At 42.5% G+C, this 6,962-nt stretch overlaps 1 long non-coding RNA gene across 1 annotated transcript; it reads left to right on the plus strand.

Annotated features, from left to right (window-relative positions):
- Positions 1-4,948: 4,948 nt before the first annotated feature.
- Positions 4,949-5,498, plus strand: LOC109943112 (uncharacterized). Its single transcript, XR_002265769.3, has 2 exons — positions 4,949-5,064; positions 5,160-5,498. It is a non-coding gene; the product is annotated as an uncharacterized lncRNA (long non-coding RNA).
- Positions 5,499-6,962: the final 1,464 nt, after the last annotated feature.

Below are 6,962 nucleotides of genomic sequence, written 5' to 3' on the forward strand. Positions count from 1 at the left end.
TGTTTATGACAAAAGCATGTGCTCGTGCTTAGTTACGGCAGCATAACCTCTCTGTTCTCCAATTGCACCATTTTTAGGCGTGCGATTGGAGAACAGCGGGGTTATGCTGCCGAAATTTCGCACGACCACATGTTTTGTCATAAACACGGCCTCGTCGGTCACTCCTGGGTGGGTTTAGGACCTATCCTTTCCTACAGATGTAGGGGCGTGATTTCTTCGTAAAAACGGATGGTCCGTGCATTACTTATCTAATTAAGTTAACGTCTCGTATCTAGTATGGAGGAGAATCGTCGATGGATGTATGAAGGTTGGAAGAAAAGAGGTGCTCTATCAAGTGAGTGGGTGGCCAAGACTGATGCTTTTCTCGACCATGCTTTTGCTCGGTCAGAGACTGGAACCGATGTTAGGTGCCCTTGTAGCAAGTGTCGGAACATTAATTTCCTTGACAGGAGGACTATGTCGATACATATTTGCAAGAACGGTTATATGCCAGGCTATGAGGTGTGGGTGCACCACGGTGAGGACCCACCTCCTCGTATTGTATCGGAAGTTCAGTCACATGAAGAGGAGGACTACGATAGGATGGAAGAGATGCTTGACGATGTACGCCATGAGTTTCTAACCGTCGATTCGGAGAACCCCGGTCAACCCACAGAGTTTGAGGATCTAGCTACACCTGAGGTTCAGAAGTTCTTCGAGCTCCTTAAAGCTGCCGAAGAGCCGTTGCATGAGCACACAAAAGTGACCGTCCTTGTATTTGTGACTCGACTTATGGCTATTAAGTCTAAGTTTGCATTCTCAAACAACTGTTACAAGGAACTTTTGAACTTGATCAGTGATGTACTTCCGGAGAATCACAAGATGCCAAAGGACATGTATCAGTCTAAAAAACTGTTATCTGGCCTCGGTATGGACTACGAAAAAATCGATGTCTGTGAAAATAATTGTATGCTTTTCTGGAAGGAGACCGCATGTGAGAAGAAGTGTACTGTATGTGGTGAGCGTAGATTCGTTGAGGTTGAAAACGACGATGGTTTGACCGTGACTACGAAGATTGCACTTAAGCAGCTTCGTTACATGCCTCTCATACCTCGGTTGAAACGTTTGTTCATCTCCAAGAATACAGCCAGACACATGAGGTGGCACAAAGAAGGGGTACGTGAGAATCCAAATGTCATGGTGCACCCAGCTGATACATTTGCATGGAAGGCACTAGATGCTTTTGATTCCAGCTTTGCTGATGAAGTGCGGAATGTCCGCTTCGGTTTGGCAACAGATGGTTTCTCGCCATTCAATGTAACTGCAACGTCGTACTCATGTTGGCCCGTCTTTGCTGTTCCATACAACCTTCCACCAGCTCTTTGCATGAAATATGAATTTATTTTCTTGTGTCTTATAATACCTGGTCCGGATCATCCTGGAACAAAGATCGATGTGATGATGAGACCCCTGATTGAAGAATTGAAAATTTTGTGGGAAGGAGTCGAGGCGTACGATTGTTACAAGAAACAGAAGTTCAACTTGAGAGCCGCGTTTTTATGGTCTATTCATGATTTTATGGCTTATGGTATCTTTGCTGGATGGAGTTGTCATGGGATTTTGACATGTCCTATATGCGTTGAAGACACTTTATGCTTTCGACTAAAGTTTGGTGGAAAGATATGTTACTTCGATTGTCATAGATGTTTTTTGCCAGAGGATCACCCGTTCAGGTTCGATAGGAACGCTTTTAAAAAGGACACGATTGTGACGAGGGGACCACCCAAGCGTCTAAGTGGTCCAGAGATTCTCGCGAGACTTAATGATTTGAAACTAAACGAACATGGAAATCGTTTTGAAGGTTATGGAACCGAGCATAATTGGACTCACAAATGTGGTCTATGGGAACTCCCTTATATGAAAGCCTTGATTCTAATGCATAACATTGATGTCATGCACCAGGAACGAAATATGGGTGAAAGCATTATCAGCACTTGCATGAATATCACCGACAAAACAAAAGACACCCGGACCTTCGACAATTATCCCTAGGAGCAGTAACTGGCAGACGTTATGGTCGGTATGATGTCAATGGTTTTAGATTCCGTTCCACAAGGTTCGAAGATGATCATCCTCTAGCAGCCACGACAAACTCCGGAGTTGTAACTAGAGCTGTCGACGATGAAGGGAAGGTGACTAATTATTATGGAGTCATTAATGATATAATCGAGTACAAGTTTTTTGGAGATAAACAACTCAAAGTGGTGTTCTTCGATTGTGATTGGTTTTCTCCAAATACAACGCGAGAAAATCAATATGGCATGGTGGAAGTCAAACACAACGATAGATTAAAAGGCCACGACACTATAATCCTTGCCCACCAATGCGAGCAGGTGTATTATATGACATATCCATCTAAGAAAAACGGTTTGGTTGATTGGAGGGTAGTGTACAAAGTTAATCCTCGTGAACGACTATATGCTCCTGGTGATGCTGGTTATGTTGAAAGTCAAATCGAGCAGGAAGTGGGGGTTGCTGAGATTTTCCAAGACGAAGAACTTACAAGCACGTTTAATGTACAAACTGAAATGTTGGAAGAATCTTTATTAGGCGATCAAAATGATGTAGAGGTTCCTCCAAAAAGAAAACGAGTGACGAGAAAGAAGAAAGCTACTTGGCGTCCATTACATCGACGAAAGCAACTAGATCCTGATTTTGATTACGATTACGATTGACGAGTATGGATCATGATTTTATTGCATATTTTATGAATTTATTGCATATTTTATTATTTTATTGTCGATTTATGTACTAACTTGTTTTTGTTAAAATAGGATGTCAAAGAAAATGAAGTCTTTAGCTCGTAGTTTGCTTGGGTCGAGGAGTAGCTCGAGGAGCAGCTCGAGGGGTGAGGATTCAGTTTTTCAGGGCACAGGTTCTACCATGAGCAGACGGAGAGCGCTGGCAGAACATTTGCCTCCACAAGATGTAAGTTAGTTGTTAAATTACATTATTTGAGTTACTTAATATTGTATGATGTAAGTTATTTGTTTCATAGGATGCTAAAATTGAGGAACCAGTGGTAGAGGATCATGCAAGAGATGATGATGAAGATGATGGTGGAGATAATGTGGGAGATGATGCTGGAGACGACGCTGGTGGAGATTCTGGGGCTGGGGATTCTGGGGCTGGTGGAGATTCTGCAGCTGGGTCTGGAACTTCTCGAGTTAAGAGAACGAGGAAGCTACATTTTGTTGGACCACCTCCAGAGCTTCCACCGGAATCTCGGGTTGTGATAAAGCCTAGTGGAAAGTGAGTGACATATCTTTGCTTAAATGTTATTGAAAGTTATGTTTTAATTTCTACATTGGTTTCTGTTTGCAGGACTTGGATCGACGACTCGTTCACAGGCACAGGACACTACAGGCAGGTGAACATGGTTCTTGGTAATCTTGTTCGTCTGCACTGGCCTGGTCTTGTGACTTTGCCTACTGGCGAGTCTGTCCCCGCCACCACTTGGGAGCATTATCGCTATGGTGTCTGTAGAACGTTTGGCAACACACAAGCACTAGTTTGGGATGCATTCTGGGTATGACTTGTTTATACTATTTTAGTTATTCCATATATGTTTGCTTTTATGATAACACTATGGTTTTTGCAGAAACGGTACAAGTTGCCGGACGATGGATCATATGATATGAACGCTCGTTACGTGTTTGAGTATAACGCGAACGATGTCGTTGCAGATGCAATGTACTATGCACGAATTCAGGCTATAAAGGCATGGTACAGAGCAAATGCTGATGATCGACCGATGCCAAATACAAAGGCCGAGTGGTCATCAATTTACTTGACGGAGGAGCAATACCTAGAGGTAAACAGGTTGTTGCCTCTCATATCGCACGAAGCCATGTATTTGCTTGCTTTATTTAAAAAATTTCATGTAGGTGTCGGTGCCATGGATGGCCACCCGATCAGACGGTTATCGGGCATTGTGCAGATGGTGGGGTTCCCCTGATTTTCGTGCCATTTCCGAAAGGAACAGGGGAAACCGTGGAACTGAGTCGTTCCACAACTACGGCGGTGATGGTCATGTGCGCTTGGCTAAGCGAATGGTAAGTCTCAGTTTGTCGTAACTTTGAATTACATAGAAATGTGTCAATATAACTTTTATGTACAGGAAGTCAAATCCGGCCGTACGCCCACGGATGTTGAGGTGTATATGCAAGGCCATAGGGGTTCTGATCCTCAGAATCCTGATGTGTTATGCACTCAGACGGCCACCGACCGTCTAGTGAGTTTTTGATACTCTATTATGTGTTTGATATTGTTTGCAATGGCATAGGGGTTATGCACTTATATTTGATATTGTTTGCCTCCAGGCTTCGTATGGGCAGGAGATGGTTCAACGCCATGGGGAGGAGTACGATTGGAGGAGCCAGCCAATCGACCCTCAGGCAGCATATGCTAGTGCAGGAGGACAAGCCCATGGACGGTGAGATTATTTGATTTGGTTTTCAAAATTGTCATCATATGCTTGCGATTCAACTGAGGCATGAGTTACTATACTAAGTGCATGGTTCACTCTTGTAGGTTGGGTATTTTTGATTCTACGATTGATTCCAGAGAGCTGAGACGCCGTGGACGACAATCCACATCGTCGTCTTCACAGTCATCCCGTTCACGATCAGCAGCCCATGAGATAGAGCTTGCGGTGTTGCGTCAACAGGCAGAGTACCATCAATCAGTCTTGAGGGATCAATTGGAGTACCAGAGGCAACAATCTGAATACCAGAGACAACAAGCCGAGTACCAGAAGAAGAGGGACGAGTATTATGCAAGCCTCCAGGCCCAAAATCAAGCTCTTCTCTCGGTAAGTTGAACTAACATTTTGTAGCTTATTTTGCAAAACACTTGATGTGTATCTTGTTTGCTCAACAATGACTTGTATATAATTTGTAGCAACTAGCCCAACAAGCGGGCGTCCCGATGCCGACATATGGGATGCCGCCTCCGGACTTTGCACTGCCAATGCCAATGTTGGCGCCTCCACCACCGCCTCCGCCTCCGTCACAATTCCCTATGGTATGTACACATATGCGTGTGTGACATGTTCATAGATGTCTTATGTGTTTAAATGAACAACTGAGTGGTTACTATTTCATGTGCTTGTGTTATAGGGATTTCAGACACCACCCGCTTCAGTTGCCGCACCTGGAGATGGGTCTGGTCAGGACGACACAACACATTCGTGGGTGAACAATCTTTTCAGCACGCATAGTCCAGCCGGAGGAGGTGGCGATGGATATGAGTGATACTGATGTAAAACACTTGTTGAAACCTTTCATGTGAAAGCCTACCCGTCGAAATAATGTTCATTTTGGAGTTTGGACAACTATGTTTATGTAAACACTTATTGCAACCATTTGGAACTATGTTGTTATGTTAAATTTTGTGAATGTGAATGCTTATGTGATTATATTTGTGAATGTGTATACTTATGTGAGTATATTTGTTAATGTGAATGTGTATATGTGTATGAATTCTGTTTTGTATTTGCAAATGTCAGATTTTTTAAAATTCAGATTTTTGTGCAATTTCTGAAAAACGTTATGTCCGACGGCATAGCGCAGGCCGTCGGACATAAGGTTTGTGTTATGTCCGACGGCTTAAAGCCGTCGGACATAACATATAGAATATGTCCGACGGCTTTAAACCGTCGGACGTAGTAGTTGTGGGCCCAGGCAGCGGTTAAAACGGTTACTCCGTCTTATCTCCGACGGTTGGATAGGTCCGTCGGACATATCTTATGTCCGACGGCAGCCGTCGGACATAACGCTATTTCCGACGCGTTAACTCCGACGGCTTAAAACCGTCGGAGATAAGTTAATGCCGTCGGACATAGCTTATCTCCGACGGTTTAGTTCGTATGTCCGACGGTTTTAGCCGTCGGAAATGTCCTCGTTTACTGTAGTGAAGTGTCTCATGGCTAAGGACGACAAGAAGAAGGTACATTCTAGAGATACCCCCAAATACACTACATCTGGTGATAAGGGTAGCTCTAGTGATAATAATGATGATTTAATTTCTCTCTTTGCCAACCTTACCATGGACCAAAAGAAAAAAATAAATGAACTAATAGAAACCATTAACAAGAAGGATGATCTCTTGGAATGCCAAGAGGACTTGCTCGTTAAAGAAAATAAAAAATTTGTTAATTTGAAAAATGCTTATGCTCTTGAAGTAGAAAAATGTGAAAACTTAACTAAGGAGCTTAGCATGTGCTATAATTCAATTTCCTGTCTTTGAGATGAGAATGCTAGTTTAAATGCTAAGATAGAAGAATTGAATGTTTGCAAGCCCTCTACATCTACTGTTGAACATGTCACTATTTGCATTAAATGTAGAGATGTTAATATTGAAGCTATTGATGATCACCTTGCCATGATTAAAGAACAAAATGATCACATAGCTAAATTAACTGCTAAAATTGCCGAGCATGAAACAGAAAATGAAAAATTTAAATTTGCTCGTAGTATGCTTTATAATGGGAGACGCCCTAGCATTAAAGATGGTATTGGTTTCCAACAAGGGAGCCAAATTAACACTAAACTTAATGCCCCAAGAACAAATTGTCTAATTTTGTTAAGGGTTAGGCTCCCATGGTTCAGGATAGAGAGGGTTACATTTTATATCCTGCAAACTATCCTGAGCATAAGATTAGAAAGATTCATGCTAGAAAACCTCACAATGTTTCTCATCATACTTTTATGTATAGAAATGAGGCATCTAGCTCTAGGCATTCAACTCATATCAAAATGCCTAAAAAGAAAATTCCTAGTGCATCAAATGAACATTGCATTTCATTTAAGCCCATTGATGCATATTTTGTGCTAACTAATAAATCAGGCAAAGTAGTTGCCAAATATGTTGGGGGCAAACACAAGAGTCCCAAGACTTGTGTTTGGGTACCCAAGGTGCTT

The sequence above is a fragment of the Zea mays genome, chromosome 10 (assembly GCF_902167145.1).
Source record: "Zea mays cultivar B73 chromosome 10, Zm-B73-REFERENCE-NAM-5.0, whole genome shotgun sequence".
NCBI lineage: Eukaryota > Viridiplantae > Streptophyta > Magnoliopsida > Poales > Poaceae > Zea > Zea mays.